General features: G+C 42.0%; 1 protein-coding gene across 5 annotated transcripts in view; it reads left to right on the top strand.

Annotated features, from left to right (window-relative positions):
- Window positions 1-27495, top strand: part of cntn1b (contactin 1b) — an 836554-nt gene that overhangs the window by 222538 nt on the left and 586521 nt on the right. The window contains exon 1 of one of the 5 annotated variants that reach the window (XM_041216321.1): window positions 9623-9963. The exons of 1 other annotated variant lie outside the window; for it this stretch is intronic. The gene's annotated coding sequence lies outside the window, so the exon portion shown is untranslated. Of the gene's footprint in view, window positions 1-9622; window positions 9964-11247; window positions 11361-15061; window positions 15128-27495 lie in introns of those variants that run through there. 3 more of the 5 variants (XM_041216326.1, XM_041216322.1, XM_041216324.1) reach the window with 3 other exon arrangements.

Here is a 27495-nt window from a genome sequence, read left to right as displayed (position 1 = left end):
CTAATCTTGGTATCTATTGGAACAGACAGGCCTTGTTGAACACCTCTTCTGGAGAATGACACCATTAACAATGAAGCCCTCCCTCAGTACTTCATGGAAGTATCATCATAGATTATGTGCTCGAGATCAGTATTTAACAAATATAGCAGCAGCACTACACCAAATGCAAGGAATTCAGACCAAAAAAACTGCAGTCCTATTGAGTTCAGAAGAGATGGCATAAAAATGGATGAGTTAATCCCCGCTCTGGGTTGGTTCCAGCTTGGAGCATGAGAAGCTCATCTTTGCCTACTCCCTCTATCTGATTCTGATTGGCAACACGCCCTCAAAATGTACAAAACCAGGCATCAAACTGCTAACTGAACGTCAATATTGCATGAGAACTGGCTATAAACCTAATATATTGAACTATTGCTTGATAACAAAATGTGGTTACTTTGAAAAACGTGCCCTTGGTTTCTGGAAGAAGAAGTAATTGTATTATTGTTAAGGGTCATAGTAATTGCTCAATGATGAGCTGATCTCCAATGGCTCTGTTTCATTGAATTGAAGTAGACTTGTTTTATAACGGGAGCCTCCGGGATCTAATTCCTCGGTCAAATAATTTATTGTGCTTGAGTAGATCAAATCCTGCTTTGTCAAATGAGTGAAGTGTGATATGGAAAGTGTTACAGGAAGTAAATGTGGTCGGTAAAGGAAGTGCAAATGATTTCCAAGACTTTTAATATCTTAGTCGTGGTTCTCCATAACTTTGCATGTGGTCAGTCAGATATTGTTATCTCTGTTATCTGCCTCTGCCTTTTTTATGTTGATGTTTCTCTTGCTGTTTCCTGAACTACTTTGTGCCCATCCTCTTTTATTTCTTTGAATCTCTTTCTTTCCTTTTGGGCCAGGAGCTGTGTTGAGGTTTGCAGTGTGATTAGAGGGGAGGGACAGATATATTGAAGCGATAGATGTGAGGTGACTGTTATTCTAATTCGGAAGGGAGGAGTGATGACGGATCAGAGGACAAGCCACCTTAGCTGTTGAGATTTGTGAAGGTTTGGGTAACAACTCTCCGACTGTCCCCACACCCAGCGAGTACTGTGTAGAACAAAGAAGCCGTACAACGATGGGCCAGAATTTGCTGTACATATGAACATACGAATTAGGAGCAGGAGTAGGCCACTCGGCCCCTCGAGCCTGCTCTGCCATTCACTAATGTCATGGCTGATCTGATTGTAACTTCAACTCCAAATTCCCACCCACCCCCAATAACCTTTCACCCCCTTGTTAATCAAGAATCTATCTAGCTCTGCCTTAAAAATGTTCAAAAACTCTGCTTCCACTGCCTTTTGAGGGACAGAGTTCCAAAGACTCACCACCCTCAGAGAAAAAATTTCTCCTCATCTCTGTCATAAATGGGCGACCCCTTATTTTTAAACAGTGACCCCTAGTTCTAGATTCTCCCACAAGAGGAAACATCCTCTCTGCATCCACCCTGTCAAGACCCCTCAGAATCTTATATGTTTCAATCAAGTCTCCTCTTACTCTTCTAAACTCTAGCAGATACGAGCCTAGGCTGCCCAACCCTTCCTCATGATAGAAACCTCCCATTCCTGGTATTAGTTCAGTAAGCCTTCTCTGAACTGCTAATGCATTTACATCTTTCCTTAAATAAGGAGACCAGTACTGTACAGAGTACTCCAGATCTGGTCTCATTAATGCCTGGTATAGCTAAAACATAATCTTTTGTATTCAATTCCCCTCATTGTAAATGGGCATCTATTGGCACCTGTTGTTAGTTAAGCATGCCTCTGGCACCCTTCAGCTCAAAACATTTTGGCCTGCAAAGTTACTGCATGTATGACATGATAACATTGCTTCAGGGAAATAGGGCATCCGGCACCAGGATAAATTAAGGCAACAACAGGACACCTCCTTCACCAATAAAAATAAAGGACTGGGAAATAAACATAGGAAGGATTTAGGAGGAGGATGGACTAGAGTGAGCAAATTCAATCACAAATCATTTACAGAAAGAGAAAATAGAAAGAGCAGGCGAGAAAGATTGTTTTGAAAGAGAGGAACAAAAAGAAAAAAGAAAAGTAAGGAAAAGAAATATTTTATTTAATATTCAATGTTCTTCCCCCCCAAAATTTAATGACTGAAGAAATGAGTTTCCACATTTGTAATAGTTAATTTTCAGTGCCAGAGGTGTTGCTTTACAGTTATTAACTTCTCATGTTGTTAAGTGGGTACTTTGTAATAATTAGACTTTTTGTGGTGAGTTTAAATGGGCCAATGCAGCAGTTCATTTTAAAGGAAAGCCAGGAGGCTAAATGCAAGATGCCATTTTCGCAAACCTGAAAGTGAAATGGCACCAACAGACAGTAACTTTTGGATACCCACTTTTAACCTTGCCTTGCCTAAAGTTGCCATACAATTTACCCGTAAATAACAGTGAGCATCATTACCCTTGTGGTTATTTTGACGGCATATTCCAGCCCAATGCAGCCAATATTGCAAAGTAATTTATTGGTAATTGAGCAGCAACTTTCAATTTGATCTATTCCCATAAACTGAGATACTCTTCATGTTGTGAATGAACCTGAGTACAAGCACAGATTCCGTTGAAGCAGGGGCTCAATCATTAGACTGAACAATTACTGTGAAATTGTTGGAATTGTTCCAGGAGATGGATTATCAGCAATTGCTGTATGGAAAAGCAGGGATGAACAAAGGTCACTTAGCCTGTCAAAGCCTATCCCTCTGGTACATTAACTCTCCATCCTGCCTTCTAATTGTATTTTAAATGTCCTGACTTTTTGTCTTGATTACTTTCCCTTGTGACATTACTCCAAACACTCATTACTCTTTGAGGAAAGATTTTTTTTTAGTTTTATGCCAAATTCCATTTTGGCTCTACTTCCATTGTTTACTTTGAAAAAATAACCCAGATCTGCCGTTATGATGCACCATTTAATATTTTGGATGGATCTTCTGCTTTTTGACTGCGACTTTAGGTTTCTCTCATTTTTCCTGCATAGCTGATCCATTGGGATCAGCCTAGTTGCTCACTTCTATATTATTTCCAATGCCAGTTGATCTCTTCCTTTTTGTGGCACAATGATACAAAGCTGAACCCAAAATTCTAACTGTGGTTTGACCCCAATGTGTTGTAAAACCTGTGTAACAATTGATTGTTTCTGTTGCAGGATCAGATTGCCATCCAGTTTGTTAGCCAGGAATAGGTGCAACACCAAGGGCCAATGCCAAGTTTCATATCCCATGCAATGCCAGCCATCTGTTGTCGTGAATGGACAGTTGCTATCTAGAAAAGACCACGAATCACTCTTTCCCCTTGATCTTTCTGTCTTAATGCCACTTCTTTTCTGAAGGTGGTGGCCCATGCTGTCATACAGTTCGATGAGCGATGCCAGAGGTATGGGGTATGGCCTTGCAAGTCTCGGTTACCATCTGTAACTTTGCCCAAGTGGGTCTCAATTATATGTGACTGTCATTGGACTGTTCAAATACAAGGAGGATTACTCAGTCTTGTCTCCAACTGTCCAATGCACATTCGCTTTCAGAGGTGGGTTAAGCATGAAGCTTATGCCCAGGGCATTCCCTAAAAGTCCTGTATAAATACTTCTCATTTAAGCATAGTATATTGTAATTTTATGATTAATGTAGAGGTCTATTTAGACCACAGGTTTTGTGATGGCATCCCTACTTCAAGACCAAAGGTTCCAGGTTCAAGTCTCACTTCAAGACATGATGGCCATGGAAGGTGCATTCATAATGTGGCAAACTGGTTGGTTATCGGCCTGAAAACCCTTGTATTAATCCTAATGACAGGCAGTAAGAACAGGACAGTTTCCTGGTCAGCCAGACTGCAGGAGGCAATGACAAAATGCTGCAGCCCTTTACCAAGCATAATCATGGACCAATCCAATGGAGGTCCATGGTCGCCAACATCCTCTTAGGGCATGGTACCTGAAGGACAAGGAGGAGGAGGAGGAGTTAGACCACACCTACAGTACTGTGTTCAATCCTGGGCATCGCACTTGAGACAGGATATATCAGAAGGAGTGCAGAGTAGATTTTCAGAATTATATTTAGACTCTGAGGGTTGAACTACAAAGAGAGATTATATGAATTAAAGTTGTATTCCCTAGAATTTAGAAGATTAACGGATGATTAGATTCAAGATTTCAAGGAACAGTTAACATAGACTAGGAAGAAACTATTTCCTCTAGTTAGGGAATCCAGGTTTAGGGGTATAGGTTAAAAATTAGAGCCAGACTTTTCAGGAGTGAAATTAGGAAACACTGCTAGTCTGAATTCAACTAGCTCAGCATTTACCCCATGAATTCACAGTGATGCAGTTCTTCTATAAAAATGGAATAAGTTTATTCCAAAAAGTGCCACATACGATAATACAAAGAAGCTGTGCAGAAGTAAATACCCAAAAGGTCACTAGTAGAAAGCTTTGGTGGCTGTTTGCAAGATAGACCATTCATTAGTAATGTTGTCAGTTTAAAGAAAAGGAAATATTTGAATTTATATAGCATCTTTCATGCTCTTATGATGTCCCAAGGCATTTCAGTCAGTGAAATACTTTGGAAGAATCGTCACTATTATAACACAAGAAAGATGGCAAGCAACTGTAAAGTTTTTCAGAAGAAGTGGTTAGATTCAGCAAGAAACATTTAGAATCTGTATGTACGGTTTGAACGTGAATTCCTTTATTGTCCTTTTAGACTCCCTCTGCTGGTACAGGTGTATGGTTATCTTAAGTGGACAAAATGCACAATGCAGTTTTCAATACACTGCAGGAATATGCACAAAACAGGGTCCCACAAATGAAAAACATCTGTTTAATTTTTAATGGTTGAGGGCTAACTGTTGGCCAGGATGCTGGAAGGACACACCTGATGTTCTTTGAATAGCAATGTGGGATCTTTCGCGGTTACCTGAGAGCACAGGTGGAGCATTGGTTTAAGATTTCATCCAAAAAGTGGCACATCCTATAGTGCAGCACTCCCTAAGTACTGCACTGAAGTGTCAGCCAAGGTGATATGGCAAATCTCTAGAGTGAGAATGGAAGATGTAGGAGCAGGAGCCTGCCATTCAGCTCCTCGAGCCAGGATTGTATGATACAGAGGTGCTACCACTGAGCCACGGCTGACATCTTGGAATTTAGACCTTGCAAATGGTGTATGTGTTGGATGGAAATGGTAATACACAAACCAGTAGAAGATGTTACACTTAGCAGTTGCTACAGAATATTAATGTTTCTCCTGTGCCATTGCTTATTCAGCCAAAGTCTACTCTAGTTCTCAATGGGAGCATTAACAATGGGAGCATTATACTATCAAATGCTGACTGTGTTATGTAATATCAGCACAAGATGTAGAACATGAAGGATCCAATGAAAAATGGAGCACAACCACAAAACAACAAATTGCCTTTCATGGAGAAAAATATTTATTGCGCATTGTAAGAGGCTTGAGGAAAGTCGATGCCGAGCCATAGATGGATTACGAGGTGTGGTCAAAAGCTTGGTGAAAGAGATGAGATTTAAAAAGGGATCTAAACATGAATTTTTCTACCTTTTTAATCATAGTTGGAGAGTATCCAGCGCTCAGTTAGTTTCTGGTTGTGATTGGTTGTTTTTTGATGAATATGATATTTCAGCCAGTTGTGAAAATGTAAGTAGCCATAAAAAAAGAAGGCTGTTGAGCATATTTTTCACTTCCCTGTATAGGCCATAGTAATAATTTCTATGGCATGTAACTAACTCCATTAAAATCACGAAGACAAGATTGATACAAGGTAAAAGGTTCTGCTAAATTACAGTAATGAGCTTCTCTCTCAGTTTCTTGCTAGGTACTGAATAATACATTGTCAGTTAACTATTTAAACACCTATACCCAGGTGTATCATTATTACCTTCAATCCCACCAGATAAACATCCACTTTTTGAAGAAACGAAGTGAATGAGTAATGCTGATGGTGACGGATGTACATTCCAAACATCAACCATTCTGTGAAGACGGAAATGAATTTCTAGCTTCAAGATGTTCAAGTATCCTGGACCTCTGCCCTCGAGTCTTGTAACTATACTGGAAGTCAAAAACCCTGCTGATGCCTGTATCATATATTTCATTACTTTAAAGACTTGAGTCCTGTTACTACTAAATCTTCATTTTCCAGTTTCAATCCTTACAATTTAGAGTTTTCAGTCTCAACATTCCTCCATCATCTCCAAAACATCCATGACTTTTTCAGGATATGTTGTCAAAACCTTTGCTACACACTCAAGATGAAGCCTCTTATTGCAGAGAGTTAAAGTAATATACTTCAATTTGTAATGAGATTTGCCATCCATTGCCTCTTCATAATCTAGCCCCAAATGCCTTAGAGATGAAGTCCAAGACCTGATCTGCCTTGTTAATAGTAGCCTTCCATTGACTGTACTGTCCATGAACAACTGACAGTAACACTCCATCTTACTCTTTGACTGTCACCAGAAGCATGTTCATTGTACAGACACAGACCTTCTTCCTTGGATCTCTAAGTGTGACGCTACATTTCTTCACCTTAAACTGTACTTGCTGTTGCTTAACCCACGTACCAAATTTCTTCAGGTCCACTGAATGGTTTTTATTTTCTCAAATTGGACATCTGACCACACAGATTTATATGTTGAACATCTTGGGGAGTTAATAGTCAAAATCCTTTGTATTTTTGGAGCACTAGTTTATCAATATAAATAGGAAGGCTTGGAAGTGTCATGAGAAGAAAGCATAGCTTGTCCTCTGATCCAAAAAAGCCTTGTGTAAGGAAATAAATAATTGTAATGACATAAACCATGTGTGGTTAAGATAATAAACAAAGGTAGATGTATCAAGTAACTATAATATCGAAAGATAAAGATTAAGAGAACCTGTTCATAAAGAGGTTAGGAAAAGTTGGGTTCGGAAACCTTTTTTAAGAGAAGTAGCTTTGAAGTCCAGACCTACAACTATTTACCTGAATAGAGTCTCTTCAAAGAATTTAGGAATAGATATATCATGAGATCTTATCTGTGGCATGTACCTTTGATGTGGGTAAAACATGGTGTTAAAGGAACATGATTTTCAACAGTTCGAGGGCTGAAAAGTTGTTCTTTTAATATACATTAAAGCCAATCACTTTGCTGTTATCCATAAAGTCTGCCCTGTATTTTACACTATTGTCTTGTGCAAACTCAAGATGTGTTGTTGTGAACTGTGGAACGGAGGAGGTTGAATGTTAACAGTGTCATCAGCAAATAATGTAATATTATGGGTTAAGTCTAAACTAACCCGCTGGATGGAGAAGGGGGGGTTCGAGTGACTGCACATTTTATCCCTGCCCAATTTTATCCCTGTATCAAAGTCAATGGAGAGTACAGTTGGGCAAGATTTTAAACAGATGGTCATCCCTAGTCCATTTGGCTCAGCCTCAAATGATCCCCTATGCGTAATATTTATTTCCATGCCATTCTTGAACAATGCATGCAGTAAAGTGAGTATGATGGTCAGTTTGACAGACTGTTTACATGCATGTCAGTCTGCAATGCGACGGACATGCACTGGACTTTTAATTTGCATAAGCCTAAAAAATAATGTTGCTGATATTAACAGCCCGATACTTGCTGCATTTGTATGACATTCCACTGATATCCTCAAAGCATTGGAGGCATCCTCCAAACCTGGCATCAAGAAAGGTGACCCAACAGCAGCGTTCTCTCGCAGGCTAACTTGCCCGGTAATAAGAAGCTAATCACTCAAAACTGGCTCTGCTGGGTGGGGCATGTCGTTTGTAGGTCTGACACCAAACTCCCAAAGCAATTGCTCAACTTGGAGCTCAGTCACAGCAGGAGACTCCCAGGAGGAAAGCGGAAATACTTTTGGGATGTCTTCAAAAGCATCCCTGAAGAGGTCAAACATACCCACCGACTCATGGGAGACCCTGGCTTGTGAACTAAAATGGAGACGGTTCATTTGGGAAGGCACCAAACACATCGAGAGACTTGTTTGGGAATGTGCAGAGGCAAAGTCAAGCTGTCAGAGGGGACTGCACAGAAGTCCGACCAGCCCATATGCCAAACCCTTCATGCACCATGTGACCCACGTGGCAGAGTCTGCAGATTGCACATGGGACTTATTAGCCATCTCAGAACACATCAAACCAGAGGGGAAGCAAATCATCCTCCATCCCAAGGGACTGCCCAAGAAGAGAAGGATTATACTACATATTATAATAGATGGGAACAAGAGAAGGCCGTTCAGCCTGTGGACCCTGTTCTGTCATTCAGATCTGTATCTCGACTCCATTAACCCACTTTGGCTCCATTTCCCTTACCTAATACAACTCAAGCAATCTCAGTCTTGAAAGCTCCAGTTGTTCTTGCAACCACATCCCTTTGATTGATTTCTTTTTAATGATCCTGGTTAAGTGTTTGTATGCTAGTAGTGCCAATTTTAAACAACAAATAGATAGCATAGATTAAGTGAATTATTGCACAAAGTACTGCTGTCAGGCTAAAAATTTCTTACGAATTACCTTACACATTGGAGAGCTCTGGGAGGGAAAGAGCAGGGGAGCGGGACTAATTGGATAGCTCTTCCACTGGAATAGTGGGCTGAATGGCCTCCTTCTGTGCTGTATGACCCTATATATTGCTTTGGGCTATACACTGCATTGGCCTGCACTGCATTGTGACCCGGAGCAGCCCATTGTAGAATGGATGTTGTTAGTTATGTGATGGTTGTCGGATTTGTGATGACCCCTGGGCAGATTAGGACGTGTATGTATGACACTCTAGAGATTTAACAGGGGAACCTTTTCACGGCAAATATTTGACTGCCATGTCCACTGCACTTTGCTTTAAGTGATGAAATGCACTGACCTACATTTGAAACAAACTGATCGTGTAAGCAACCCCTGTCTTGTGGTAAAGGATTAGCAACAGCGTTCAGAGTTGTGGCAGGACAGGGATGTCACAAATGCAGGGTAATAAATAATGACAGGTATGGAGACCTCGCCAGCTGAGTATTTTTTTTAATTAAGTGTGCATCCTTAGCATACACTGTTTGAACTTTAAGATTTGCAACAAGCTATTTCTGATCAGCACTTTAAGCCTGGTTGATGGCTGTCAGGGGCCTTGTACCAATCCAGCACTAATAATGGAAGGGCATCTCCCACAGGGTTAGATAAATGCACCAACTTGAGATAAGCAGTCTGCAGTTTGAGTGGCATTGCTGAGATTATGTAAAACGAAACTGCTAGTGGGGAAGAATTTCTGGATGTTAGATCCTGGATTTTGATTAATGTACTTCAAGTTGCAATAAAATCTAATTGCTGATTTCCCTCACTCCCCATCCACCACACACGCCCCCCCCCCAACTAAAATTGTTTTAGTAAATGAGTGATCAATAGACCATTGCACACTGCCCCACCCGGGAAAAGGGGATGTGCACAGATCTGATGAATGAATTATGCATCATGCTGCTAGGATCTGTAGCCGCCTGCGTGGGGGAACTGGACTCATTTGCAGAAGTGTGAGAGGTGGGGACGAGGCATTTGCAGGCAGAGGCGAGTAGCTTTAATTGGGATGTCTCCTCCAAGGCAAAGTGGATCCCACAGCGTGCTGCGAACCGGCAGCCTCATTTAAACAGCAGAAGCTGCCAGGGTGCATCGCCCTTCCCCCTGTGATTCCGAGCCTGGGTTTGCAAAGGGCTGTTCAGACTCAGACCCCGCTGTGGTCTGATGTCAGCCTGAAGCCACCGGGCGCTCCTTGGCTTTAATAACTAGACTTTGTCGGCTGCAGCCCGGGTAAGACTGGCAGTGCCGGGCAGTAGGACATTTTCTGCCGTGAACGCTGGCTCGCAAACGGAGTGGATTCTGGAAGAGCAGCAAAGCCAAAAGGGGCGACCAGAGGCACCCGGGGTAGGTTTAATTCTAAACGAATTCTGTGCGAAGCGTATTTGAGGAAATTGCCGCCTCTGTTTGGCTTGTGGGGGTGGGGGGGGGGGGGGGAATGAAGTTTTGCTGAGGCAGGGTTTGAGTGATGCAATGAGATGGTTTCGATATCGACACCCCCCCCCCCCTCCCCAACCATGTATAAGAATGCGAAGTCAGGCCGTTTAAAAAAGAAAATATGTTAAGATTTGCTGCTTCTCTGTTACTGGTGCTGGATATGATAGTAGCCAATTGTCCGGCATCATATTGAGCTGAGAATTCCGCTGAGATTTATCTATGTTGGCAATGAAAGGTTGGGGGGGTGGGGGGTGGCGGGGGGAGAGCCAAAAGATTTAATAGCAAGACTGGTACCCGAGATCTGAATTGAATCCAAATGCCATTTCAGCATGGGAACGCTGTCATTGAACGGGAACCGCATACCGTTTTAGCCAATGCAGATAATATGGTAAAACGATGAGCTTTCGTTTTGCTGGCTCACGTTTTAATTCTTGCCTGTTTCGAACCCTTTCCAAAGATGCATGATTCGGTGTTTCACTGAGAGCCTCCGGTCCAGCTGAACCAGGCTGGGGAACCAGCGAGAATGACTTGCGTGTTTGCTTTGCATGAACTGGACGGTGATCGGAGCTCGCCCAGTGTACTTTGATATTCAGCAAGCGGTGGGGGGTGACTTGTGCGGTGAGGGCTGAGGTGTTAAAAAAAAAGAAGCCCATTTCAAATGGGTAATTGAGGATATGCATCGCCAATATAAGGCAGAGGGATTCTTGCGGTGAGAATTTAACACCAGAACAGCCTGTGCCATGCCCAAACGAAACATTTCAACTGATCTATTTCCCCAGATAAGGGAAAATGCCACTGGTAAGGTGTAACTATCTCTTTAACATGCAATCGTGTTCTGCTGTAACTGAGCAATGCATTTTTATCAGCAGCATTTTTTCGCCTAGTAGGATTTAAATATAATGATTTATTGAAAACCCCCCCCCCCCCCCCAATAAAACAATTCTACTCTCATTTCCATAATTGCTTCCGAGGAGAGTTTTGGGATGAAATGATCGATAATGTCACGGAGTTTTTTTTTCCCTTACTGGGATGAGATCATTCCGCTTTTGGTAAAAGTTCCTCCTGCACTTTGACGAAAGCATGTCCTCTGTCCCTGGACCATTCTTCCGTTATTTTTTTCCCCTGCGACCGGCAGAATGGCGCATTGAATATCAACGAGCTGTTCACAAATTCCAATCACATTAGCAGTGCACACTCAGATCCGAAAACACTGTTTGCAAGGGCTTTTGCGATGGGGGCTACTGGAGTCTGCGCTCGCCTTCGGCACCGAGTAACCGGAGGACATTAAACCAACAGCAGAGTTGACGGTAGGTTTCTGTGACTCAAATTCCCAAGATTTCTATTATCCAGCCATCCCAGTGTCTCATACATTTCAGCTCCAGCCTGTGAACTTGGAGGGGAGGGAGAGCGAGAGAGAGGGAGAGAGGGCGGGGGGTGGTGGGGGGGGGGGGTGGTGGAATAGACTGAATGCGATTCTGTTCGATACATAACGGGATGAATTCAAGTACGGTCTTGTCGATGCGCTTGTGCTGACATTCTCTGGAGTTTCAGAGCTTGCCTTCCAGAAATGTGTGATAGGCATAAGTTAGAGTGTGGCAGTCCCCCCCCCCCCCCCCCGCTCTCCCCTGTGATTCACGCCATCGTGGCGAGCAAGTGGCATCGAGGAAAAAAGATGAATCCAGATTGTGGTCAGAGCCAGGAATGATTAAAAGACCCAGTATTGTGCTGTGACTCACGAGCACGTTAGAGTTGCAAGAGAGGTAACTTCTGCAAACGTCTGCGTTGACAGTGCCTCATTTAACCAGCGCTTGATGTGCTGCCCAGGTTTTCTAATAAATCTCGTGGAAGTGATCATTTTGCCGACTGCCTGACATCCAGATCTACAGCCAAAAATCAGGAAATGAAGCCCATACTCTTCCCAGGAGCTATGAAGTGAGCTGGCATAAAACCTTTCACCCAGCGTTGCACAGTGATCCAGTCAGTGACACAAATGACTTAGTGAATCCCGTCCCACACTCAGAGCAAGTTGAATGGTCTCTCTCTCCAGTGTGAATCCGCTGGTGTGTTCGCAGGTTGACTGACTGAGTGAAACCCTTACCACGCTCGGAGCAGGTGAACGACCTCTCCCCAGTGTGACTGCGCTGATGCTTTTGTAGCTGAGATGAGTAATTGAATCCATTCCCACATTCCCCACATTTCCACGGTTTCTCCTTGGTGTGGGTATCTGATATTGGGTAGTGAAAAAAATGCACCTTGCTTGTTGCACAGCTAAGTTTAGAACAAATTGATGGTCTCTTGAACCATTGGGTATAACTTGAACTTTAGAAATAACTTGTATTTATGTCATAGTTTTCACAACCTCTGAACATTCCAAAGTGATTTACAGCCAATTAAGTACTCTTTTTTTGAAAAATATACTTTATTCAAAAAATATCTGGAAGAACATTCTAAAACTAAGTACTCTTTGAAGTGCAATTACTGTTGGAAGGAATCACTCAGTCCTTAAGAGTTTTAATGTTGTAAAGCTCCCCACGAGGAACATTGTGCCTTTAAGAGCATGTTGGATTTTTAGAGTCTTTAAGCCTGCAAAAGGCGCTAAAATCTGAAATAAAACCTGGGATATTGGCATATTCAAGGACTGGGGAATCGCCACCTTCATTGTCTGCAGGCATATTGATTTGTCTTGCACAGTGCTTATATCTGCATTTTTGCCTGTATAAGTGGGTGTGTTTGGACCCATGGTGTGCATTTAATTTGTCAGCTGCTTGTCCATGAACAGAAATTTCGTCCGACTAAATATTGGGAAGACCAAATACAGTGTCTTCAGACCTGCCAGAAATGCCACTCGATGGCAAATGACTCCACCCTTCTCCATTGCAAAAGTCTGAGCAACCAGACTGTTCACGAACTTAGTGTCATATTTAACACCATGCTGAGGTTGTGGCCACACATCCACTCCATCATAAAGACTGCCTACCTCCACACCTGTGACATCGCTCAACTCTTCCTCTGCCACAGCACGACTACTACTGAAACTCTCTTCCACCACTCTGCTTGTATCCTAGCCCGTTCACTTCTTATCCTTGTGTGCATTGACCTACATTGGCTGCCAGTCTGGCAATGCCTCAATTTTAAAACACTTTTCAGATTTCTCCATGGCCTCACCTCAACCAAGCTCTGTAGCCTCCCCCAATCCTATGCACCTTTGAGATCTCTGTGCTCCTCCATTAATGGTGTTTTATGCATCTCTTGCTCATTCCCTCTCTCTCCAGTGAGACAGTAATGGAAGGAGTGAATGTTTAAGGTGGATGGAATGCCAATTAAGTGGGATGCTTTGTCCTGGATGGTGTCAAGCTTCTTGAGTGTTATTGGAGCTGCACTCATCCAGGCAAGTGAAGAGTATTCCATCACACTCCTAACTTGTGCCTTGTAGACAGTGGACAGGCTTTGGAAAGTCAGGAGGTGGAGCCACTGAGCATAGAATGCCCAGCTTTTGTCTTGTTTTTGTAGCCATAATATTTATGTGGCTGGTCCAGTTAAGTTTCTGGTCGTTGGTGATCTCCAGGATATTGATGGTATGGGATTTGACGATGCTCATGCCATTCGATGTCAAGGGGACACGGTTAGTTTCAGTCTTTGACAGAACCATCTAATTAGTTCCACTTCCCCATTCTTTCCATATCTATATCTCACATGCCCTTGTGAAAGTTATTGCCCCCTACCACTTGTCGCTGGCCTAGCCGGAGACACCCACATCCCTTAAATGAACAAAGAAAAGTTGGTTTGGGACAAATGCATTCAAGGCAGGTTCATCCATAGAACTATAGATTGCACTGAAGGAGGCCATCTAGCCCATTGTTTTTTTTTATTTGTTCATGGGATATGGGTGTCACTGGCAGGGCGAGCATTTATTGCCTATCCCTAAATGCCTTTGAATTGAAGTGGCTTGCTAGGCCATTTCTGACCACAGTTAAGAGTCAAGCACATTACTGTGGAACTGGAGTCACATGTAGGTAAGACCAGGTAAGGATGGCAGATTTCCTTCCCTAAAGAGCATTAGTGAACTAGATGAGTTTTTATAACAACCAAAGATGGTTTCATTGTCACCATTACTGGGACTAGCTTTCAATTCCAGATTTTATGAATTGAATTTAAATTCCACCATCTGCCATGGTGGGATTTGAATCTGTGTTCCTAGGGCATTAGTCTGGGCCTCTGGATTACTAGTCTATTGATGTTACTGCTACACTACCATCTCCTCAGGCTGTGCCAGCTCTCTAATTGGACCCATTGCCATGCTATTTCCTCATAACTCTGTAACTTTCCACATCAACTGACACAAAGTTTGATTTAATTTTAAGTAATTGTGTAATTTGCTACATTGAAGGATAGATATCATTTTCAGGTTCAATCTTACTTCTTTACATCATATTAATGACATCTCTAGGTTTCAGACATAGCGTCACGTGCAAGAAGAAAGCTTGGTCAAATAATATGAACCTAGACTTCTGCAAACAGCCCCTGGAAAGGGAATGAGAGCTGTTGGGTCTGTATGTTATCCTAGACATCATGCCTTTCATCTTCTTCAGTTCCACCTCTCCACCCTCTCCAACCCTTCACCCAACACACAGTCCCTTTTACCCATGATCTGATTACAGTACTGAGCTGAGTTAAATTGCCTGACAATGCAGTGTGCACAAAATAAAAATTAACGAGCTGTACAGTGTGCTCAGTTATGCCCTGGCTTGTGCACTTGAGAATGCAACAGGCAAACTACCACCATTTCAGTTGATAGGTTGGTGCAGCAATTTTAGTTCAAATATCTGAAATATGAAATACATCCTACATTTTTATAAACCATTGGATTATTACCTTGCTGAGAATACTTCATTTATTGCATCAGCCAGGTAGCCCTCATTACTTTGGATCGACATCACTGGTCTCGGAATGTTGGTTAAATCTATCCTTGGGGGTGGGTGTAAAAGGTCTCGCAGGACTATTCGAAGAAGAGCAGGAGAATTCTGCCCCATGTCCTGCCCAATGTCGATCCATTAATGAAAATGCAAAGTGATTGGTGAGTATTTCAGTGCTGTTTGTGGGGCCTTGCTGTACATAAGTTGACTGGGAGGTTTTCTGCATTTCAACAATTATCACACTTCAAAACTACTTATTTGGCAGCAAAGCACTTCAGGACATCTTGAAGTCATGAAAGGCACAATGTAGACTGATATATGGAATCCCCTATGCTGCAAATTGGGTTTAATGTTTCCTCTTGTCCTCGTGCAGTTCAATAATGTCAGTTCCAAATACTGTGCTACAGTTTTAGAAGTTCTGTTCCATGCGGTAACCACTGATGAATCGTTCCACTGTTATTGTCTGCATTTTTTTTTTACAATTGCCAGATTACCCAGTTTTTGAGTGGGAGCTCTGGACATTTTGTGAAATGTGAAACGTCCTAAGGTTTTTTTTTTCCAAATTAATTTTTCCCTCTCGATGCTGTCACTCTTGTGATATACAGATATTAACTTGTGTGTTTATTATGATCATTGAAGAACTTCCACCATCAATAGAGCAAATCTGCAGAAGTTCAGAGCCCCGCCCTAACTTTGCCCCAACCCTTGTTCGGTTTTCAAAATGGGCAAAAGATGGCTGTTCTGAACAACATTATTACTGACCGTCACTTCGCCCCCTTGTTACATTGTTGGACATTTTCAAAGTCTACTGCATTTGTTTGAAAGAATCTTTTGGAGCAATTCAAAATTCTGATGGTGTTGGTGACTGACATGGTTACAGAACTGCTGATCCTTCATCCTTGTTAGCATCCAATACTATCCTTATCTTCACTTTGAAGCCTAGGAATTTTTTCCTGTGATATGTTAGGATTAATCACGAGTTGTGATCGCATAGCATATTATGAGGAATTGCAGCTTATCTGCCTCCAATTTTTTTTGTCCATTGTTGGGTTATTGGCTTGTAGGACTTTGCTGTACCCCTGCTATTTTCCACAAGGCACTCACTGCCAGCCCACCCGCTCTGCAAGCATGGAGTTGGGCCTACTGTGGGTGCATTCATTAAAATCACTAAACAGTTGTGGTTAAAATTCATGGCAATCAGAACTCTGTGAAACTCCTCAAAGGAAAAAAGAATTGCAGGGGTATTGGGAAAAGCAGGTGAGTGGGACTAATTGGATAGATCCTTCAAAGGGCTGGTGCAGACAATATGAGCTGAAAGGCTTGTTCCTGTGTCACAAGATTCAATGATTTCCGTTCATCTTCCCATCAACAGGCCAGGTCTATACTTACTTCTGAGTATTTTCCTAGCCTGTTCTATAACTGTAATAGAAACAAAGAGAGACCTAAGACATTGGATTTAAGGTGATTGCACCTTTGTTCAATTTTGAGGTGATCTGGTATGCAGTCCACTAACTCTGGCTACCAATGAAAGATGGCTTGGCCTAAATAGCCAAGTGGTTATGGTACTGGGTTTGTAACCCCAAGATCAGGAGTTCAAATCTCACAATGGCAAACTATGAAACAATGTAACTTCATCCGAATAGGAACAGATGGAAACATGTTTGTACTCAAAAGAGTTACAAATGAAAGACAAGTTGACATCAGTGATGCCTATTTCTAAGGGAAGGGTGAAGTTGTCTTCATCCTCAAGAGGAAACAAGACACTTTTTCTGGTGGATACCATTTGATGAACAGAAGGATTTCTACAGTCAGGGCAGATTGGGTTATTTTTTAATTGTAATTAAGCTTTCTTGCTACTTTAATGAATTGTCTGTGTGGCCATCATACATTATGGATCAACTGACTAGTGACTCATTATTGTTGTTGCAGGAGACCTGATATATTATAATACACTCTGTCTCACATTGTCTTTACCTGAGGTAGTGTCAGCTCTTCATTCCTTCTTCTGCCTTTGCCTCATGAGGACCCTTTTCTACTATTTTCCCAGCCTGGCTGTCATCTCATTGCCAATTGAACAATCCTTCCCCTGAGTGCAAACTCTAGCGTTGGTGTCACTGACGGCCAGTGACGCTGCTTCAGTTTACCTGCTAATGCACAGCTACAAGACAGTCTGGATTAAGGAAGTCATGCTCTAAGTATTGCACTGAATTGTTTAATTCCTTCGATTGTTCCATGCCGCCAGACAGATTGCCACTGTGACTGCTTAAGCAGATTTCCTTTAACTTTAAGCTTTAATTTAGATGCATGTTTTATGTCCAGTGATAATTGACTTAATTGTTTCTTACAATGTTGATAATGTGATATCCAATCCTCATGGTTCCTGTCCTTTGAGGCTTGAGATTTTTTTAATTGTAATTAAGCTTGGTTGCTGCTTTAATGAATTGCCTGTGTGGCCATCATGGATCATGGAACTGATTAGTGCCTCATTATTGGCTGTTTAATGTGGTGCCATGTTGGAAACGGGTTTGTACTCGAAAGAAAGAGTTACACAGTCTACGAGGCTTGGCCTAAATAGCCAAGTGGTTATGGTACTGGGTTTGTAACCCCAAGATCAAGAGTTCAAATCTCACAATGGCAAACTGTGAAACATGTAACTTCATCTGAAACAGATGGAAACAGGTTTGTACTCGAAAGAGTATCAAGAGTTCAAATCTCACAATGGCAAACTATGGAACAATGTGACTTCATCTGAAACAGATTGAAACAGGTTTGTACTCGAAAGAGTATCAGGAGTTCAAATCTCACAATAGCAAACAATGAAACAATGTAACTTCATCTGAATAGGAACAGATGGAAACGGGTTTGTACTCGAAAGAGTTACACAGTCTACTTTATGTGAAAAAAGAAAGGGCAGGAGTTTGGAATAGAAATAATGGTGAGGTTAATAGTGCTTACTATTGTTTACCTGGAAAATCGGACAGAAAAGTCCAGCGACTGCACAGTGCGTAGTTAAATGCGGGAATGAGGAAGTTGCTGGCCGAGATGCCCTGCTCCTCTGGAAGTTGTGCAATAACACCAGTGTCTCACCATTTGGCTTCCCATTCAAATGTACTCAATGGTGTCAGTAACTGTATTTACCTAATCGATACAGACAAAACTTGTCAGAAACCTTTAGAATTTTATACATTTAATTAATTATATATGTATGTATATATTGAATTATCTATTGCACAAAAACAGGATAATTGGTCCAGCCAATCCATTCTGTGTTTATACCTCCATTCAAACCTTTTCCCATCCTTCCTTGCCTAACTCTATCAACAAAACCCTCTATTCTCCTCTCTCTCACATGGCATTCCCCTTAAATGCATCTATACTATTCGCCTCACATACTCCTTGTAGTAGGAAGTTCCACATCCTCATCACTCATTAGGTAAAGAAGTTCCTTTTGAATCCCCTGTTTGATTTCTATTTATATTGATGATCTCTAGTTTCATTTTTACCAACAATAGAAAAATACTGCATACATCTGCTGAAATCAGTCTTAGTACCCTTTTATTAGCATGGTAAGCCTTGATTACTGTGAACAACCTCTCTGTACTGAAAATTAAGCTTTACAACTTTGTAGTCTCATTCCTTCTTATTTTAATTATTACTAAATATATAAAAATCATAAATTTTCTCTGTCTCATTGCTCTCTTAATCCAATATTTCCCTCTATTTCCTTATTTGTCATTTAAATTGCTATTCAAACAACATTGACCAGCTCAGACTCTGCACTGCTTGTTACCAATTCTTCATTCTGGTTAAGGAAATTGCTTACCCTATTTGCACTGATCCCACATTGCCTGCTCTCCTTACAGTAAGTTTTAGTGAAAAAAACCACATACAATGTAGCAATCACCTTCATCACTCAGACCAAAACCTGGCCCAGTAGTTCTGGCTTCAGTGCTTCTTGCTGCAGGTGGTGAGGGGATGGGAAGAGTATCCTGATCTTTCTGGCTAATGTTTACATGCTGCTGTATTTTTTCTCCTTCCTTTGACCCCAGAGAAGACTGGTGGAGGATTTTCTTCCCCCCCCTTTACCCAATGGCCATGGTCCTCCAATGGACAGAAGTTTCCATGAGTGCCCTGTGGGCCTCTATCTTAAATAGGACATGATGAAAATAAAGTAGGTGGTTTAGTTAAGGTGTTAGTATTCCTGTTTGGAATTGCAATGAGAGGTCCTTCTCTCATCACGAAAGGCTCATTAACATGTTATTTTTTTCACATTTCTTGGCATTTGAACACAATAGGCTATAGAAGAGTGGAAAATGACATGTAAAGAACCAAAGCTGCCCACTTGAGCAATGATTAATGCAGATCTTCAGTATCTATGGACAACAGCAACGCACAGTACAGTGATGCCCAGGATTATCATTGAATGCGTGATAGATATCTAGAGGTAGTGCTTCAGATTCCTCGACAGATCCTGCAGTATTCAAATGTACAGTCTTATCAGGGTCTTCAGCATGCTCTCTCTGTGCACAGTAACCCTGGGGTGGGTAGAGGAGGAAAACGTCAATCTGTCCCTGGAGTCAAACAAGATAAGCTAGAAATGATTTCTGTGGAATTCATTTCATTGCCAGGCAGTAGAACCACATGGCTGACGTCTCAAACAAAACTTTCACCAAAATACCCCACTAGATTGATGGTCTTTTCCACATCTGTGCTACATTGCAGCCAATTACACCTCCTCTAATCCTGATTCTCAGTTGAGCCACCATAGATTCTGAAAACAGTCACAATAACTGCGGTTACCCTTTGGTACCCTTGTAGTTCTTCCTCGTTGTGTTAGTGTATGTGTGCACATTCTTGTTCCTGATCTGGAGTTCCTTCAAGTGCTTCTCCAGTGAATGGGTACATGACATATTATCATGCTGGACCTCAGTGGGAGGCCCTTGTGATTGAAGTGATTCTCTGATCCCATACGTTGGGTATTGAGAGAGCCCTGCATCTGGCTGACATGCTGTGAAAACACTAATTAATACAGTGTCTGCTTTAATGCTGGCTGGCTAGGTCTTTCCTGCCTTCTTCCATTTGAGGGTGGGGAATTGGAGTGGCAGCCTTTGGTACCATCAGGAGGATGCTTGATGTACCTCTGATAATCCTGAGGACAGTGATATTCTGATTGCATTCTGCTTATTCAGGGCCAATGATGTTTGAATCCAAAGCTTAGAAACTTAACAACGTATGCCAGTTGTCCTCTGGCTAGCACGTTTGTGCTCCTTCACTGGAAGCTCCTCCTCATTCTTCCTCTGTCTATAAACTGGTACGCCCTCCTGTGCCTTGCTTTGCAGCCAAAGGAATGGGTGACTGTGATGTGTGCAGAGTTGTCATTTTGGGAGAGTCTGGGAGATGGCACTGATTTCTTTGGCACACTGACAAAATGCCAGGGGCCATCTACGCAAATCCCTGGGTCTACAGCACTCTTTTTTGAATATTGATGGCATGAGTAGATAATGTCACATATCACTGTGCTTGGACAAGAGCCAGTGAAAAGAATGAGAAGGACATATGAACATACAAAATAGGAGCAGGAGCAGGCCATTCAGCCCCTTGAACCTGCTCCACCATTCAATAAGATCATGGCTGATCTGTTTGTGTTTTGAATTCCATATTCCCATCTACCCCGATAACCTTTGATTCCCTTGGCTAATAAGAATCGATCTACCCCTGCTTTGTAAATATTCAGTGACCCCGCCTTCACCACCTTCTGAGGCAGAGAATTCCAAAGTCGCACAACCCTTTGACAGAAAATATTTCTCCTCACTTCTACCCTCTAAGGGTGACCCCTAATTTTAGCAGTAGACTCACCCACAAGAGGAAACATCCCTTTCCATGTCCACCTTGTCAATACCGTTCAGGATCTTATATATGTCAATCTAGTCACCCCTCACTCTTCTAAACTCCAGTAGAAACAAGCCCAGCCTGTCCAACCTATCCTCGTAATATACTCCAGGTATCAATCTAGTAAACCTCTTCTGAACCACCTCCAACACATTTACAGCCTTCCTTAAATATGGAGACCAAAACTGCACACACTGTTTGAGATGTGGTCTCACCAATGCCCTGTATAACTGAAGCATAACATCCTTAAATTTATGTTCAATTCCCCTCATAATAAGGGATAGTAATCCATTAGCCTTCTTGATTACTTGCTGTACCTGCACACTAAGTTTTGTGACTCATGCATGAGAACACCTAGATCCCCCTATCCCTCACAATCCTAGTCGTTCGCCATTTAAGTAAAACTCTTCTTTTTTATTCTTCCTGCCAAAGTGAACCACTTCACATTTTCCCACATTATACTCCACCTGCCAGATTTTTGCCCACTCGCTCAACTTATCTAAATCTGTCAGCCAGCTCCTTATGTCTTATTCACAACATACTTTCCTGCCTATCTTTGGGTCACCTTCAAATTTAGCTACCATGCCTTCATTCCCCTCATTTAAGTCATTGATATAAATTATAAACAGTTGAGGCACCAGCACAGACCCCTGTAGGACTCCACTCGTCACATCCTGTCAATCAGACAAAGACCCATTTATGCATACTCTCTGTTTTCTGTCAGCCAGCCAATCTTCTCTCCAGGCTAATATGTCACCCCCAACACTATGAGCTTTTATTTTCTGCAATAACCTTTGATGTGGCAGCTTGTCTACTGCTTTCTGGAAATCCAAGTACAGTATGTCTACAGGTTCCCCTTTATCAACTGCATATGTTACTCCTCCAAAGAACTCTAATAAATTAATTAAACATGACATCCCTTTCATAAAACCATGCTGACTCTTCCCGGTTACCTTGAGTTTTTCTAAGTGCCCACTATAACCTCTTTAACGATTGACTCTAACACCTTCCTCATGACAAACTGGCCTAGAGTTTCCTGTTTTCTGCCTCCCTGTCTTGAATAGAGGGGTTATATTTGCTACTTTCTAGTTTGATGGAACCTTTCCAGAATCTAGTGAATTTTGGAAAATTAACACCAATGCATCTTCTACCTCATTAGCCACCTCCTTTAAGACCTTAGGATATAGTCCATCAGGACCCAGAGACTTGTCAGCCCACAGCTTCATCAGTTTGCTCAGTACTGTTTCCCTTGTGATTGTAATTTCCCCAAGTTCCTCTCTCCCTTCTATCTCCTGATTTACAGCTATTACTGGAATGTTTTTTATATCCTCTATAGTGAAGGCAGAAGCAAAATATTTGTTCATTTCATCCGCCATTTCCTTATTATCTACTATTAACTCCCCAGTTTCACTCTTGAGAGGACCAACAGTCACATTTCCTTACTTTTTTCCTTTTTAAACACTCTTGCCATCCGTTTTTATATTTTTAGCTAGCTTCCCCTCATATTCTAAGTTCTTTCTCCTGATGAACTTTTTAGTTATTCTCTGCTGTCCTTTATATTCTGACCAATTACCTGACCTGCCACTCATCTTTGCGCAATTATGTGCTTTTTCCTTAAAATTGATGCTTTCCCTAAGGAAGAATACAAGAATGCTACTTGCCCTCACTCCCTCTACATCCTGTGATTTTGGGATCTGCAATGTGGCATATTCAAGATTCATGGTGCCCTCCCATGTCCCACACCCACTTCTGCTTTCTCCTGTTGTTTTGATACCTTTTTCAAACATTGTTGAGAAATTGTAAGTGTCTGGAGCAGGGGTTATCCTGCAACTTCAAAGATGTGGCAAAGCTTAAAACTCAAATCTCTTGCCCCTTAAAAAAGCATACTCGCTGATTGAAGAGTTGCCAGTAAGTGTGGGTGTGATTATTTGTACATGAATCGCACAGTAAGTCAGAAGGAGAGATTTTTTTCTGCTACAAATGGTTTTCTGGTAGAAAAGTTATGTGTGCCAAGATAGTGTGAGGGGGAGGCATCCAATCTTTGCTCAACCAAGATAAGATAATGGGACCTAATGTAACTTGAAGTCCCTGAATTCTATCTTAGCAGCCACATCTCCATTGCTCAGGGTTACTTCCTCCCATGCAGTGTGGTCTGTTGCAAAGCGAACCCTCCTTTGTCCAACTGAACGTCTTTGAATCAAAAGCCCCAGCTATTTCACAACTCTTTATCTCCCCAAGCTTCTAGACATGAAGCTGCTACTGTTATAAACTGGGAATGTGCAGCACGTTTGTCAATGGATGCAGCCCCATAAAGCCCAGTTTGGTCAGGCATCTTCTATTTTGATGAGCCCTTCCATAATAATTTAATCCAATTCATTTGTTTGAGCGTTGACAGTTCCCCTGCAGAGTTTTCCTTGGATGTCTAATTGCAGTTTAGCCATCCTGTGTAGAGCAGTAACAATCCCAGAGAAACAGTGAAGGTGAGCAGGGGTGCTGTCCCCAGCTGCGACCTTTATCTAGGTGAGATAATGGAAAGCCTGAGGTATTAGTTGTGATGGACTCTGTAACGAAAAAGGACACTGTGACTCCTTTTCTGGGCTTGCATATTAAGAATGGCTGCTTGGGAAAGATACTTGAAGATCAGCGCCGGCTCTGGCAATGTCCCACCTTTGGGAAAGGGAAGAACAAAATGCCGAGAATAGGTGGCAATGTGGAACTGAAAACAATTCAACATGGGAAACCTAACAATGAGTCATTGAAAAATAATTGCTCCTGATGATACTGACAGGCTAACACTCTTGAGAATGACCTTCATAACTTCCATATATGGTCCTCATGGCCAGTGTGACAGAAAAGTGGTGTCTGGGTCTTTTCCAAAGCCTATCCTATTATCGTTATGCATTATTATTATCTAGAATGCACGACTGAAATTTGTTAAGGAAGCAGATTCAATAGCAACTTTCAAAAGGAAATTGGATAAATACTTGAAAATGTTTACTGGGCTTTGGGGCAAGAATGGGGGGTTAGATGAATTGGATAGCTCAAAAAGGCCTCCTTCTATGCCTCATGAGGCTGAACAGCAGTCTTGTCTTTTCCAGTAGAATGATCTTTGATTAAATAGTAGTCAGTGAGCCAAGAATAGGTGGATTCTTAGAACGTGTGCCAGGGATCGATATTATACAATGTTTTTAAAAATGTATATTCTTGAGATGCGGGCATCACCAGCAAAGCCAGCATTTGTAACCCCTCCATATTTTCCCTTAATGTGATATAATGAGTATCACAGCAGCCACTTCTTAATAGTCAACTACATTGGTGTGGGACTGGAGTTGGACCATATAGAGGTTCCTCCCCTAAGGAACATTAGTGAACCAGTTGTGTTTTATTTGACAATCGAACAGCTTCATGGTCACCTTTCCACATACCAGATGTTTATGTTTAAACTTAATTCAAATTCTCAAACTGACATGATGGAACTTGAGCTTGCACTCTTCACATTATTATCCAGTAACTTACCCATTACACTATCATATAAGTGTCAAATACCCTGGAGTTTCAAAAAGGAAACACTGGCACAACCTTCCTTGAAGTTTGTGGGTCATGGTGAGCCTGTTAAAGCTATCTGCTTGTATTGCAAAAGCAAAGTTTGAATCCGGCTGAGAGAAGATGATCGCTCCTCACCTCCATGTCAAAGAGCCAGTTCATTGGTGAAAGGAGTCCTGGCAGCTGCACTCTTTGCATGAACGAAATGGACATCATTATTCTCAATTATCAAATTAAATGCTGACAGGAGGACAAGGGGAGCACAAGTTCAAGTGAGCGTACGCCAAAGTTAAGGACTGATGTCAGGAAGTCCTTTGTACAAAAGAGAACAATCTCATGGAAGGAACTTCAGGGCAGACGAAAATCATGGAATCAGTTAACAATTGAGTCCTAGCAAGAAAATGTTGGTGAGGAAGGAGGCTCAAAATGATGATACTGTTCTTATACAAACTGTTTACTCTCAAGATGGCTGGAATCAGTAATGAGCTGTTGCACATGTTGCAATCAGTTTCGCTGATTGAAGTGAAAGAAGATATTACTAAACAACATGGTAATGGACTCTTAATCATTTTTTTTTGCAGATGATAATTACAGTTTTAACTTTTGTAAATTGCATTGAAGGATCACTGACTGAATACAGATGCTGTTTTCACCTGCTGGGAAGTCAGTATATTGTTCTGTATGGTGGAGCTTGTGACCAGCAATAGGCATGTCTTTTGCAAAATTCATTATTCTAATGCAGTGCAATTGTTTTTTCTAATCTATCTTTCTGCCATCAGCTGGCACTTGGAGATTAACAGAAATGTTAATCATTGTGGCATGTTTGTATTTGAGCTGCTCCCATGCTGGCTCCCCAAACAGATGGTAACTCTTGATTGACGTTCAAGGCAGAGGTGCCTCTCGAATTCGCCAAGTGCATTTGGGATCAGCAGATCAGGGGGCAAAGGTCAAGACGCTTGCCCTGGACAGCTTCTCTCTGAAATGGCCCTACTAGCAACTTCAGATTTGCGGCCTGGACCACCTAGTGAGTCTCCTCAGGAGAGCCTTGGCAGGTCTGAGCTGTTGCTATTGGCAGAAGAGTAAAGGTGGTTGAGGGGGGGGTGAGAATTTATCCATCGCATTAACACCAACTGCTCCTAAAGGCACCTTCTAAAAGCCTTTGCTGTTTTCAGTATAACGGTTTCGATAGTCACCCCCAACCTCACTTGTTTTGCAGTTGTGCATATCTAATCAGTGATCCATCTCCTGCAGTGTTTGCGAACTGATATTGTTCTGGTGATGTGGGAATTTTTACTGGAGATCAGTTGGCAATTAACACACACTGTGCTGCAGATGTAAGGCTTTGTATTGCTGTTTTATTTCGAGGGCATAATTACAGTATAGCTTGTGTAATTGCAGTGTCAATTAGCGTTGAAAAGATAGGGGCGAAAAGGACAATTTGTAATTTATTCAACATTTCTTGGAACATGAGGTTTTGGGGTTTGGGAGTATAGAACGTTGCTTACAGTGACTCCACAAATTTTAAATGTGTAAATGCTGCTGCTGAAACAGTGTCGCGATTTTACTCAGCGATGGAACCAATAAGTGCTGAATTATTAGTTGGTGAAAAAATGTAACTGCAGTTTATTTGGGTGCCTGGGCCACTCATAAGAAGATAAAAGCAAAGAACTGCGGATGCTGGAAATCCAAAACAAAAACAAACCCTTTTGAAGGGTCACGAGGACTCGAAACGTCAACTGTGCTCTTCTCCGCCGATGCTGCCAGACCTGCTGAGTTTTTCCAGGTATTTCTGTTTCTGTTTTCGTACTCGTAAGAAGAGTCTCTGGGCAGATAAAGGTGACACAGAATGGAGTCTTGAGAAATTTCTGAAATGCAGTTTAATGCCTGCAATAGCGGTAGGACTACCAACTCAGGAGGGGTTCCTTACATGCCCAGTCAAACAGCTTTTTTTACTACTATTGCCAATTTATTTATAATCAATAAATAAAACTGTCAAGGACATTAGAAGAACATCTTTAAAAGCAAAATACTGCAGATGCTGGAAACCTGAAATAAAAACAGATGCCATCAGACCTGTAGAGTTTTTCCACCATTACTTGTTTTTGATTTCAGTTATCTTTAAAGCCTTGAGAATTTTTCTTCTGCGCTGTCACTTTTAGCAGTGGCCCAAACATTAACCACACTTGCAGCTTTTTGTGTAGGGCCCAGCAAGGCACTTGGACCTGATTAGGCCTAGTCTGGTTCTGCCTCCTCCTCCCATTAGCTTTAACCAGCAGGGGAGTCAGAACAACTTTAGCCGCTCAAGCCAGACTCGCCCGCTCCGTTTAAAATGACAGTTCAGCCCTAATGCCTACTTCAGGAAGATCACCACCGGTGTCAAGTGGGCACTATTGCTGCCTGCCCTCAGACAGTGTTAACAGAGCTTGATGTTGGCAGGTAAGTCGCAAATGTATTAACTGGTTGCCTGCTTGGGTTCCACTGAATTTCAATGAAGCGCCCCGATTCTATGTCCTTGCTCTCTGTTATATTCATTTTCAAGATATGTGCATTGCAGGAAATTCATTGTCCCATTCCTAGTTCCCCTTGAGAACATGGTGATGAGCCGCCATCTTGAACCGCTGCAGTCCCATATGGTGAAGCTGCTCCCTCTATGCGTAGGTACGGAGTTGCATGGGAATTTGACCCAGTGACAATGAAGAAACATCAATAAATGTCCAAGTCAGGCTGTCTTGTGACTTGTTTAGGAATCCACACTGTTACTGCCCTCGTCCTTCTGGGTAGCGAAGCTCACAGATTTGGGAAGTGCTGCTGAAGAGTCCTTGGTGATTTGCTGCAGTGCATCCTGTACCCAAGCACTCTGCAGTTTATGGGGGAAAGTCTGCTTTTAGGTGGGTGATTGGAGCGCCAGTCAAGTGGCCCACTTTGTTTTGGGTGGTGACAGATTTCTTCAGTGTTGTTGTAGCTGCATTTATCCAGTAGAATGGAGAGTATTCATAGTCCATTGCATTCCTGATTTGTGCTCTATAAGCACTGGAGAGAGTCTGGGGAGTTAGGAGCAGGAGTTATCTGCTCTCCACTACCCTAGTCAGCTGCACTA

The sequence above is a fragment of the Carcharodon carcharias genome, chromosome 21, assembly GCF_017639515.1.
Source record: "Carcharodon carcharias isolate sCarCar2 chromosome 21, sCarCar2.pri, whole genome shotgun sequence".
Lineage (NCBI taxonomy): Eukaryota > Metazoa > Chordata > Chondrichthyes > Lamniformes > Lamnidae > Carcharodon > Carcharodon carcharias.
This window is presented reverse-complemented; position numbering and strand designations above follow the sequence as displayed.